Source organism: Trachurus trachurus, assembly GCF_905171665.1.
Source record: "Trachurus trachurus genome assembly, chromosome: 8".
Classification (NCBI taxonomy): Eukaryota; Metazoa; Chordata; class Actinopteri; order Carangiformes; family Carangidae; genus Trachurus; species Trachurus trachurus.
In genome coordinates this window covers 28,776,771-28,789,691 of record NC_139905.1, presented here as the reverse complement: position 1 = coordinate 28,789,691, position 12,921 = coordinate 28,776,771, and positions in this window count along the sequence as shown.

Genomic DNA, 12,921 nt, shown 5'->3' with positions numbered 1-12,921 from the left:
GCAGAGTAAAGGTTTAGTGATCATATGGTCATGGGTTCAATTCCTGCCTCGGTCATTTCACATCATTGCTTGACTTTTGATTCCAATTATTCAGCTGTCATTGGACAGTCTTTGATTCCTCATAGTATAAAGCTCATTGTAACTCAGGTTCTCTGTGGCCATATGGTTAGTGTGTTAGGTGTTGTGCTATTTCAACAATTCATATATCAAAACGTGCAGCTTTTTTTGAACTTTATCGACATTACTTTTCTCTTTTTAACTATTTATCTCTGCTCTCATTCAGCCCAATGCTGAGAGTTCTCCACAACTCTGTCTGTAGCCTAGTGGTTAGCTTGCTGGTCTGGGGACCTGAAGGTTGCTGGTTCAAATCTTGCCTCAACAACAATTATAGTGAATTATTTTCCCAGTTGTCCTCTGTTGACTTCTGATAACTTGCTTCATGTTGAAACTGCTGCTCTCAGCCTGAAATTCACAGAAATTTTCATTCTAAGTCATTCAAGCTTGACTCTCAAGCTTTCTTGATGTTGACAGTGTGCAGATCATTAACAGACAACAGTCTCTGCAACTGTGTGTGCACTGTGGCCTAGAGGCAGAGTGGAAGTCTAATGACCATGAGGTTGTGGGTTCGATTCCGACCTTGGTCAAACATTTGTATGGTGATCACTGCTTGCACTATTTGCTAATTCTGCAACAGCGTTCAGTTGCTGTCAGCAGTCACACCATTTCCATTCTTGGAAATGCTTTTTCTAGTCTGCTTCTGTGAGTCGTACACAGCAACATCAACAGACACTCCAGGACTCCTTTGTAAACACACATTCATGTTCTAAATAGCTTTTCCCAACATAAAGAGGCCAAACCCAAAACCATGGGATATTAAAACCAACAAAAGAATAGAAAAGAAAACCCTCCGCTTGTTTTCTCCCAATGATGTCACAATGACATCAAAAAGGCTATATATATATATATATAAAGAATTGCTGGTCCTGGATCTGTTCCATTTTACCCTAACGATTCATACACAACACAGATGAGCTACCAACTCACAACTGCTTTTCAAATTGACAACTTCTTTTTTTTTTTTTTTACAATGAAACATGACTTTATTTAGTTTATCATGAGGGTGTAACCCCAGAATTCCACTGGATGCATGTCTGTTGTGAAACGGCTGCACTGCACCCACCAACTTCATTTATGATGCATTCACAGTGATATATCACCATGACACACAGAAACCACTGTAACCCTTCTTTGGACCTTAGTCCTTAGCTTGTATGGAGTGTGCTATTATTTTTGGACCGTTTCAATTGTTGTGACATTTGTGACAGAGAAACATCTGGATATATTAATAAAAACATTTTCTGATAAATTACCCTCTGTTCGTTTTTATCCCTGCACACCAGCGGTTGTCAGAGCCAGAGGCGTATTGTTTTCAGGGTTAGGGTTTTGCAAAACTGTCTGTGAACTTACATATAAAAAGACGTACAACAACAACAACAACAGGTGAACAATAAGTTAAAGACAGATTAAAGTGGTCAGTGGTCAGATACTGTACAATAGCATGTAGTGCAAATAGACAATGAGGTAGTGTAGTGAAATAAATAACAAAGACTGGATACATACGTATGTGTATGTGGCATGAGTGATATGTGCATTAAATAGTTGATATGTCTTTATATATTATGGGATTTGTAATTGACAATATGTAGGGTGTGGAAACGTCAGTGTGTTATGACCAGTGTAGGGCATGTTACTTTAAAAAAGTAATTAGTTATAGTTACTGAGTTAGTTACGGAATTACTACATTATAAAAGTAACAATTTACCAGGAAAAGTAATATTTTGTACTTTTTTATAATATGCTCAAATATGTCAAATTATTGATTGATTTCAGATCAAAAGTTATGAGCATTTTAATCTATTATGACCAAAAAACTGAAAAGTGAGAAAAATGGCTTTAACTAGAACGTTGCTGTTTTAACCCTCTAAAGACGAGTGTTTTACAAAACATTAAACAACTTCTGAACCGTTTGTGATAGAGATGAGCTGTAGACTGTATCTGAATCGTGTGATTTTCTGCTTTCCTTGAATGGTGCCTCTGTGACAAGAAGGGACCGTATAGGGTGCGTGTAATCACGTGGTACGGGAACAGACGCTAACCTAGCGTAGCATCGATGCTAAACAGAACGTAGCATCGGCGCTAAACCGAACTTATCATCGGCACTTGCACAAGTTTTACAAAACATCAACAACATATTATAACTTCCGAACCGTTTATGATAAAGACGAGCTGTAAAAAAGCATCTGAATTGCGGGACTTTCTGCTTTCCGAGGGTCCTTGAATGTTACCTCTACAATAACAACGGACCTGTCTCCTCAAGCTGCTGCTGCAGATCAGCTGTTCTGTGTCTCAGCTGGAAACGAAACGCTTTACTCACCACAAAAACATAAAAATAAGTACTTTCCGTTTTGTTTTCTTAAAATATTTATTCACCACGATGTAGGCTAATAGGGAATTCAAAGTACCAGAATCACACAAAATATCAAAATCGTGGAAATTACAGTACTTTTCCACTTATTTTGGCTATTTGCCACAATAGAACGTCCGCGACATCCGACAGGTTTTCCCAGGCTGGCACACATATAAGGAAATGTGCGTTACTCAACAGGTGACTCCCTCCTACTAATCTGGACTCTCTCTATCTATCTAGCCTGTCTAGCCTCTACCTGGTCTTTTTACTAAACTTAACCGACTCCTTTCATCATTGCCTAAGCCGAACCAGTGCAAAATCTTTTGGGGTAAAAATATGCTATTAAAGGAATTGTCGGAAAGGTGGGATGTAAAAAAAATACATTCGGACCACAGGCGGCAAGAATTGTCGGAATGACGGGACATTTGATAGAAAATTAAGTGTTGCCATTTAGACAATTAGAGGCCTATGTCAGACTGGTGGGATGTCAGAATAGCGGTTGCCCCCCAACCTGAAACTAGTGGAGTGGAGGATACAGACCAGTGCAAAGAGGTTATTGTAGTTTTTAACGAAGCTTAACAGTTAAATCATGGGAAAACTGGAAACAAGTCATGGACATTTGACTTTTGGAACCAGAAACTGAGTGAACTGGTATTTGGTTTGGTTTGGTTGATGTTCAACCAAAGCCCTAACTTCAACCCTTAAAGCCCCAGTATGTAACTTATTTGGCTTTTTATGAGCAAAAATCAAATATTGCTTTCATAAATACGTATTTCACTGAAGTGGAATCACACCCGCATACAAATGAAAGCTTCCTCGTACCTTAGAATGAGTTGTTACAAGTCGTTGCCATGTTGCATTGCCATTTTTTACGTTGAGTGGCAGCGTGACCGTAGGTAACCATAGAAACTCACCGGAGCTGTCGGCTCGGGGAGAAAGTTAAAACTGTCACCACTGTGTCATGTGAGGAGGGACGGAGGCACTGGTGTTGCATTCAGGTGCAGTCAAGCAGACGGCCGTCGGCAAACCAACCGGATGTCATTTTACTCGGCGACAGAAAGATGGTAAAATGTGGGTCAGGTAAACAATACGACATCACCATGACAACATATTGTCACACCTGTATTGTTTTGCCTCGTGCTGGCAGACCACTTGTTTACATAGACGCTTGTTTATCCTGTTACATGCAGCGTCTGTTGTCTGTCTGACGTCTGCCCGATTTCACGTGAATGCAACATCAATAATACGTTCAGATATGCAACCGCACCGCTAGATGGGGGGAATTCCTACACATTATACCTTTAACCTCATTAACTCTGGTTCTGCTACACAATATACATCTGATTGTTTGCCACACATGTGTTGTATATTAAAACACATATTTGCAGAATATCTAACGTTCAGCAAACAGCCACCCGTCAGCTACTTTTTGTCTTTCGGGGGAATATTGGGAGTGTTTTAATTCTTCCCAGCACAGTCCCAGTCCACCCTGGTGGATAAATGTGACATGACGTGCTGCACTGGAGTCATGGTGAACAATGGGGCCGATTAGGAGGAGTTTCCCTGGAGGAGCTGGGGGGGGGGGGGGGGGGGGGGGGGGGGCTGCAGTCAGCAGTGGGCTGGAATGATTGCACAGGCGTCCCCTCTGTTTGTTTTTAATTTCACATTATCTCTCTGCTTATTTTTTGAGGAAATAATGAGTCATTAGTTAAAGGGAGGACGTGGACTCCGGAGTAGTTCGGCTGAGAGATAAAGCGTGGTGACGATGTCGTCCGGGGACAGATCCCGGAGCTGCTCCACAGACGGTGAATAATGGACAGGCTCCTCTGACTCTGTGACAGCAGCCCTGCTGATCTGACTGGGATAAGGGGACTTGATGCTCTAAAATCCAGCTCAGGGAGAGTCCTCTCTAGGTGTACATATTGATTTGACTGATGTCAATCTCTGCAATACCACAAACTCACTTATTTCCATATCTCAGTGTAAAATTCAGAACCCGTACTATGCCCACAGGTGGGTCACCACCACCACCAAGACTCAGGTGCAGTTTGTCCCTGTTTACTGTGTGGATTCAGCACAGAGCTCCACATTCAGTCGTATCTGATACAGCTCAGTACTGGTTGTTACAGGATTATTGCAGTTCAGTCAGAAAACTCACAATTCAAGTGTTTATCACAGCTTCAATATACATTTTACGTTTGGCATCTATAGGCTCCAAGCTGATCACTCCCTGGACAATTTGTAAGGCTGTGTATGATTGGATGGCATGTCATGTGAGTACAGCTCGAGTTTTCTGCCTGGACTAGCTCGCAGGCTTCACTCCATTTACGGCTTTATGGGTTAGATATTAATTTATTCTGTATATTCGGCCTAACATACTGATATAAAAGGCTATAATATAATATAATATAATATAATATAAAAATGTATCATATTTATTATTAACACATGATTATTAACATATGTATGTCCTGACCCAGGCCAGATAGATAGATAGATAGATAGATAGATAGATAGATAGATAGATAGATAGATAGATAGATAGATAGATAGATAGATAGATAGATAGATAGATAGATAGTTTTAGTTTATTTCGGACATGTTAAAATAAATAAGACTTATTTACTCCCACCTCTTATTCATTAATTATCTATCAAGCTTTCTTGTCATTATCATCTATACAATTAGTTAATTTATGAGTTTATCTAGCTGGATTTATTCTAATATATTATCAATCTTTATCTCTCTAATATATAATATACTTTAGATTTATTCTAACATATTATCACTAATCTTTATCTCTCTAATATATATTCATATACATATAAAGATATATACAAACACATATAAAGACAAACTGAAGGTAACACCAACAGAGCAACAAATAAACTTAGATAGATAGATAGATAGATAGATAGATAGATAGATAGATAGATAGATAGATAGATAGATAGATAGATAGATAGATAGATAGATAGATACTGTAGGAATCCTTAGCCACAAATTACATAGTTACAGCAACATCAAACATTCATATTACGCAGTCAACATTATTAATAAAAATTATGAAATTTAAGTAAAAAGATGTTCTGCTGTAAACATTTACTGTTAAAATAACAATAAATAAGACAAAAAAATCCTGAAAAGATCAAATAAACAAGGTGAATACTAACTGAGAGGAGTTAACTAAAATCATCCTCATACTTTGAGGACAGAGAAGCATTGCAGTACACTAGTCTGAAACATCATGCAGCCTCCCCTGTTTTTTTTGTTAAAGAATGTTAAACAACATTGTCATTGAATCCAGTGGGGGGTTTTATCCCAGGTAATGAAACCAAGGCAAAAGTGTTCAAATGTGCATGGTGCAGGTATGATTTCCCAAGAAGCTGCTTTAATACGAGAGCTTGTTAAATCATGATGCAAAAGAGCGACGAGGAGTTAACCTCTGATTGGTAGAAAATAACTCTCTGTCAGCACAGATGGCCTTTCTTTTCTCCTGCTCTCTCTGTCTGTCTCTCTTTCATTATTTCTCAGCCCTCGCCCCATTCTGCTTTTATGAGACTGAACGATCAATAAAGGATTGTGCAGGGAGGCAGAGCGCCTCACATCCCCATTTGGGAAGATAATTTGCGTCAGAAAATGGCAGCTGCTGCACAATAGTATATTGATGTATTAAAGAAAAGAAGCGGACGGCATGCATTACAGGGGAGAGGACAGGGAGCCAGAGAGAGGGAGAGAAGACGAGCCATAAAAAGTGAGAATGAGAAAGATGGAGGAGCAGGTGGGAGGGTGTAAAAATAAAAATACCATGTGAGATATGTGAGTTCAAAAGAACTGCTTTTCAGTTTCTTAACTCTTGCTGCTGTTCTGTACAGTATCTGATGGAGCGCAATTATGTTGCAAAATCTCCCATCAGCCCCTCTTCCTCCAAACAGGAGACATGAAATTCAGAGACTGCTGAGACACAATGAAACTTCATTATTTGGCTCGTACAAATACAACCCCTATCCCTATTTCACCTATCACTCATAAATCAGTGAAATTTATAAGGTTTTTTGACGCCTATCTCTATAACACATTATAACTATACTTAGAATGAGGTATAATGCAGTTATAGCAATGTATAACTATAGTTATAAACAGTCATAAATTATCATAATGCTTTATAACAATAATCATAACACATTATAAAGCCTTTTATCATGACTTATAAGGTCAGGTATTATAATATGTTATTATTGTTAGTAACTCACTGACAATGCCCACGTCGACAATGCATTAGTTAGAATGTGTTATAATTGGTTTATAAAGGTGTAGCGCTGTATAACTATCATTATAAACACTCATAAATTATCATAAGGCTTTATAACAATGAGCATAACGCATTATAACTCTATTATAATACTTGACCTTATAAGCCATTATAAAATGCTCTATGTGTTATGCTAATTGTTATAAAGCCTTATGATAATTTATGAGTGTTTATAATGATAGTTATACACCTTTATAAGCCAATTATAACTATATTTATAATGCATTATTGATGTGGGCATTGTCAGCCACTAACATTGACACTAACAACTACTAACATTTATAATCTATTATAATACCTGACCTTATAAGTCAAGATAAATTACTTTATAATGTGTTATGATTACTGTTATAAAGCATTATGATCATTTATGAGTGTTTATAACTATAGTTATACAGCACTATAACTGCATTATACCTCATAAGTATGGTTATGGTAATGCGTTATAGAGATAGGCGTCAAGTAAAGTGTTACCGTTTTTTTTTCTACTGTATCAAACATAATGGTGGATATTATGTGTCCATGGTTACAGTGCACATAAAAGTAGAACCACCTCCTCGTGGATGTTTCCTCCACCAAGCAGCCAAGTGTCAGGGAATGTGATCAGTCTGTTCCTCCTGAGTCACAGCTCTGATCAATGACCCGAGGTGATTCTGCAGAACATCATGATGTCACAGTGAAGTTGGACTTCCTGATGTTTCCTGAATTTGTCTCATCACTTCATTTTCACATCTTCCTTGGCATCGGTTTCATTTGTCATAGTTACCGTATGGATTTGTGAGTTACTGCCGCCGGAAATGCGTTTTGTGATGAAATGCCTCGTGGGCATTTCTGATGGATTGTATTGACAGGAAAGGTGAAGTCACAGTGATCTTGACCTTTGACGAACAACATCTTTAACCCTTCACAATCTGAGCCTAGTTTGGACCTTTTGGAATACCTTGCATCTGGCCTTTTTGTACCACATAACACAAAGGTTTACTATAACCATGTTTGATATCTGTTTTTCTACTTTATTAACATACTGGGCTCAAAATAAACAAAAAACATGTAAATCTTGTTACGTTGTTTCAAGAATTATCTGCGTAGGCTACACATGGATCAACTAAAAAATACTCTAAACACTGTAGGTCATATTAAGGGTGTGCAACCAGTGCACTATTTGTATACGGATTCGGATTCGGGCTTTTAAAAAAAACTTTGGATTCGTATTCGGGAAGAAACTGGAAGTGGGCGCACTGACTTCAGCCGAGCTAGTGCTACGCCGAGCTAGCCGGCTAACTTTCGCTTTAGCTCTCGGCTAACTAGAACGGGAATAAAATCATTTAATTGTGCGGCTCTTCTAGACTTTCCAAATTTAATCAGACAGTGAAACGAGTCGTTTCGTGGGGGTTGTGACACTCAAAAAAAAATTATCCACCATTGACCCTGGAAGTATCGGTGAGCATTAGCGCCACCTACTGTGTTGGAGTGTGAACCAGAATCACCTGGTTATGTGCTGTTGCTGATCCAAACGTTTTGTTTTCTCTAGAAAAAAGCTCCTGAATAATGAGGAGAAACTTCAGACAGCAAAACTATTCGGGATCAAAGCATTATTTGTGTACTTCTGAATATATTTATATATTCGGGTTCTGGTACAAACCTAGTAGCCTACATATGCCAGGCCTGTGTGGCGCTGTAACGTTGCCACACATAAACACCAAAAACGGAAAGCTCCAAACATTAGAAGTTGATTACATGCTGACTGGGAGTCGTGTCAGAGCAAATATGATGATTGATGATGATTTAACAGGGGCGTGATTCAGCTGCAGTGTCCGAGGGACCGTTGGCCATTGTTGTTGTTATGTTACGTCCATAGACTGTATATCTAGATCTAGTTGTGTGTCTCAGGTTACAGGATACATAGTCACTAGCTAAATTAACTTAAAGGAGAAGTGTCGTTTTTTTACAACCTGGACCTTATTTATGGCATAAAATACGGTGGTTTACTCACCCATATAACTTTGGAGCCATTAGGAGCCCTTCGGATGATATTAAGATCCTTTCGAGAGCTGTGTATATCCATATAGTGGGAGTGATCGGGGCATCAAAATGCAGCCTCTAAATAACACATTATCTGCCGCGAAACTGGTTCATTTCACCAATATTTTGTTATGATACGCTAGTGCTATTCCCCTCTGAGTTTCCTGTTATTGTCATCCGGGGCCACTCATTCACTCTGCGACGGTCTGCTTGTTTACCTGGAATTTCCTACTGCTAGTTTTGTGCAACATGACTGAATATTTGTCAGATTTCTACAGACCCCGGATGGCGATAACAGAACAGAGTTTCGCGGCAGATAATGGGTTATTTAGAGGCTGCATTTTGATGCCCTGATCACTCCCAACATATGGATATACACGGCTCTTGAAAGGATCTAAATGTCATCTGAAGGACTCCTAATGACACCAAAGTTATATGGGTGAGTAAACCACCGTATTCTTTGTCAGAAATAAGGTCCAGGTTGTAAAGAACGCCACTTCTCCTTTAAGTTCATTTAGCTAGTGGAAAATAGATATACAGAATAATGGTTATTTAGCTAGTGAATATAAGAAAATAGATAATGCAGAATAATGGTTATTTAGCTAGTGAATATAAGAAAATAGATAATGCAGAATAATGGTTATTTCATAAACAACAGCCTTGTTTTGGTGTCACTACCAAAATGCAGGTAATGACAGTATCGAATATAAACGCTTATGAAATCAGGTCCTCGGCTCTCCACTGAAAGAAACCAAACAAGGTAAAAACCAAAGTGCAGTGTCAAAGAGATAAAGACAGAGGAGCAGACGACTTCCTGACAGCTCAGAAACATGAGCTCTGCAGCCACCACTCAAACTATTTGTCTCTTTGCTCCTCTGGTTAAAACGTTGCCATCTCAGACTATTGTTGGATCGATAGCTCTGAGAAAAGATTAAAAGTGGGTGGTGGTGTGTGTGTGTGTGTGTGTGCGTCTGTCTGTGTCAGCGTGTGTATGTGGTGGAGGTTCATAGAGCACTATGGTTGAGCAGTCGCCTCCATTAGTCTCCTGACTTCACGATAATTCCTGGAAGCTCCATTTGTTGTGGTTCTGATCTGCTGGGTCTTTGCTTCACTTAACGCATTCAGACACTCAGATCACTGCAGCTGCACGTTACCTCACCTAACTCACCAGTGCTTAGGCCTACCTGCTTTTACATTCTATTGCTTGTGAAACGTGCCTGTTCACAGAGCAGATTGCAGCTGTTTAACTGCTGGGACCATTAGACCTGGTCCTAGTGGATCACAGATATGTGACCTGATCCATCAAAATGAGTCACAGTGACCCAAATTTCAAAGTTGAGATTTTGGTATCAATGGAAAGATTAGACGATAAGCTTCAAAATGATACCCTAGTCAAAGTCATACATTTGATGGTTTTCAGGATGTGGCCATTTGAATTACGATCTCCTACTCTCTTATTCCGTTCTAAAACCTAGGAAAATTGCATTTAAAGTTTTTGCCAGTGACTCTGGCATCTGTTCCTGTACCACGTGATTACACGCACCCTATACGGTCCCTTGTGGTCATAGAGGCACCATTCAATGACCCTCGGAAAGCAGAGAATCTCACAATTCAGATGCTTTTTACAGCTCGTCTCTGTCATAAACAGTTCAGAAGTTGTCATGTTTTGTTGATGTTTTGTAAAACATGTGCAAGCGTTGTGTCGATTGCTACGTTTGGTTTCGCATACGCTCTGTTAGCGTCGATGCTACTCGTTTAACATCTGTTTCTGTACCCGTCCCTTCTTGTCATAGAGGCACCATTCAATGACCGTCGGAAAGCGGAGAATCCCGTGATTCAGATGCAGTTTACAGCTCGTCTCTATCATGAACGGTTCAGAAGATATTTCATGTTTTGCACCGATGTAACACTCATTTTCAGAGGGTTAATGTTGCAAGTCAACTTTAATCATCATTTACGTGCCTTTTCTCAATTATCTGGACTATGAAACTTTGGGAGATTGTTTTTGAATGCCATTGCTTTGAAATTAGGGTAAAACATTTTTTTGGATTTTCTATGGGTTTTCAGCTGATTATCTAAAAATAGAACGTTGCGACATCCGACTCATTTTGATAGAACGGGTCACATATACTGATATAAACATTCTGCCAGCAACAGCCTTGTCAGATTTGTCCTGCAGATTGATGAGCTGTCTCCATTAAAACAACATCTGGACTGAGCAATGTACAGACTAGGTACAGTACAGTGCCAGATATGTAGGGCACTGGGCTGTGGTACTAAGTGAGAGATATAAACCATTCCACAGGGACACAGTGTTGACCCTGGAACTCCTCTGGATGAAGGAAGCAGGACACAAAGCCACTAACTGGCACTGAGTATAAATGGGGAATTCATATGTTTTTACACAAACACATTTGCACTTTTTTTTTTTTTTAACATTTTGCAGCATAGTATGAACATGTTATTGTACCAGTGCTTACGCGACTGGTGGTTGGTAAGAATTTATATTTGTTTCTGTCATCATATTTCATTAGGGGTGTGACGATACACTCATCTCACGAGACGAGACGAGACACGAGATTGGGTTCACGAGAACGAGATGAGACGAGATTTTAAGAAAACTACAATGACAATATATGACTGGACCAACAGACTTTTATTAACCGAGTTGCACATGCATTTTGAAATGTTTTATTATAACTTTTTACATGCATGATGTAAGCGTGTGCTTTTAACTTCTTCTTCCACAAATTGAAACTAAAACTAAAATTTATAAAAGTTAAAATAAAATAAATTAAATATTCCTTTCTTTTTTTCAAATGCAAACAATATTATGTGCAGTGTGTAGTGGCAACTTTTGGGGAAAAAAATACGCTATTAAAGGAATTGTCGGAAAGGCAGGATGTTTAAAAAAAGAAAAAAGTACCGTCATTTCGACCATAGGAGGCAAAAATTGTCTGAATAATGGGATGTTTGATAGAAAAGGGTTGCCATTTAGACAATTAGAGGCTCATGCCGGACTGGTGGGATGTCAGAATGGCGGTTGCCCCCCCCCCCAGATGATACAATACAGTCTTGATAACACAGCAAAACGTTACTTTTTAGCAGCATCTATGATGTTGCACATTTTCTGAATGGAGAGGTGATTGATTATGGGATTAGGGATCTGTCTTTGATCCTCATGCAGCTGATCTTGTTTTGCCCACACTTCTGCTCCGTCTACCACTTCTTTAAAATGCTTATTTAATCCGTTTATTTTCAGGACTTGTTATTTGATCTATCATTTTGATTGTTATATATTTTCATGTGAAGCAGCTGGTGCAGGTCACTTCTTTGTTATGAGGCTTTTTGGTCAACATTTCTTGTGCTATCCGGATAAAGTTGATCATTATTATCTAAATGTTACACATGTTACAACACTGTGCGACGGTAAACAGTAAGTTGTATCCATGGACACTTGTGGAGCACTCCAGACTTGACCAGCTGACGGAGATGCTGTTATGGAAGACCTAGCCAAAATTATGGTGCTATTTAGCAACTAGCCTCGGTTTGCCATTGTTGTTTTTCCGGTATGAATTTTTCCAGCCTTATGATTGGCTAAAATGGCCTTCCTGTTAGGAGTGCTAGAATTAAGGGTTGTATGTCCCAAACTAATCAGGAGAAGCTGATTCATGCTTTTATCTCCAGTAGACTAGACTACTGTACCGGTCTTCTGACTGGTCTCCCCCAAAAAAGTATCAAACAGCTGCAGCTCGAGTTTTAACCAGAACAAAGAGATCAGATCACATCACCCCAGTTCTTAAGACCTTACACTGTCTCCCAGTCAGCTACAGAATAGATTTTAAAGTTCTGCTACTGGTTTACAAATCACTGAATGGTTTAGGTCCAGAATACATGAATGACATGTTAGTAGAGTATAAACCCAGTAGAGCTCTGAGATCTACTGACTCAGGTCAGATAGTGGAGCTCAGAGTTCAAACCAGACATGGTGAAGCAGCATTTAGCTGTTATGCTGCACACAACTGGAACAAACTACCAGCAGAACTGAGATCAGCTCCAACTGTAAGCACTTTTAAATCCAGGTTAAAAACATTTCTCTTTTCATGTGCTTAGCTGAGCT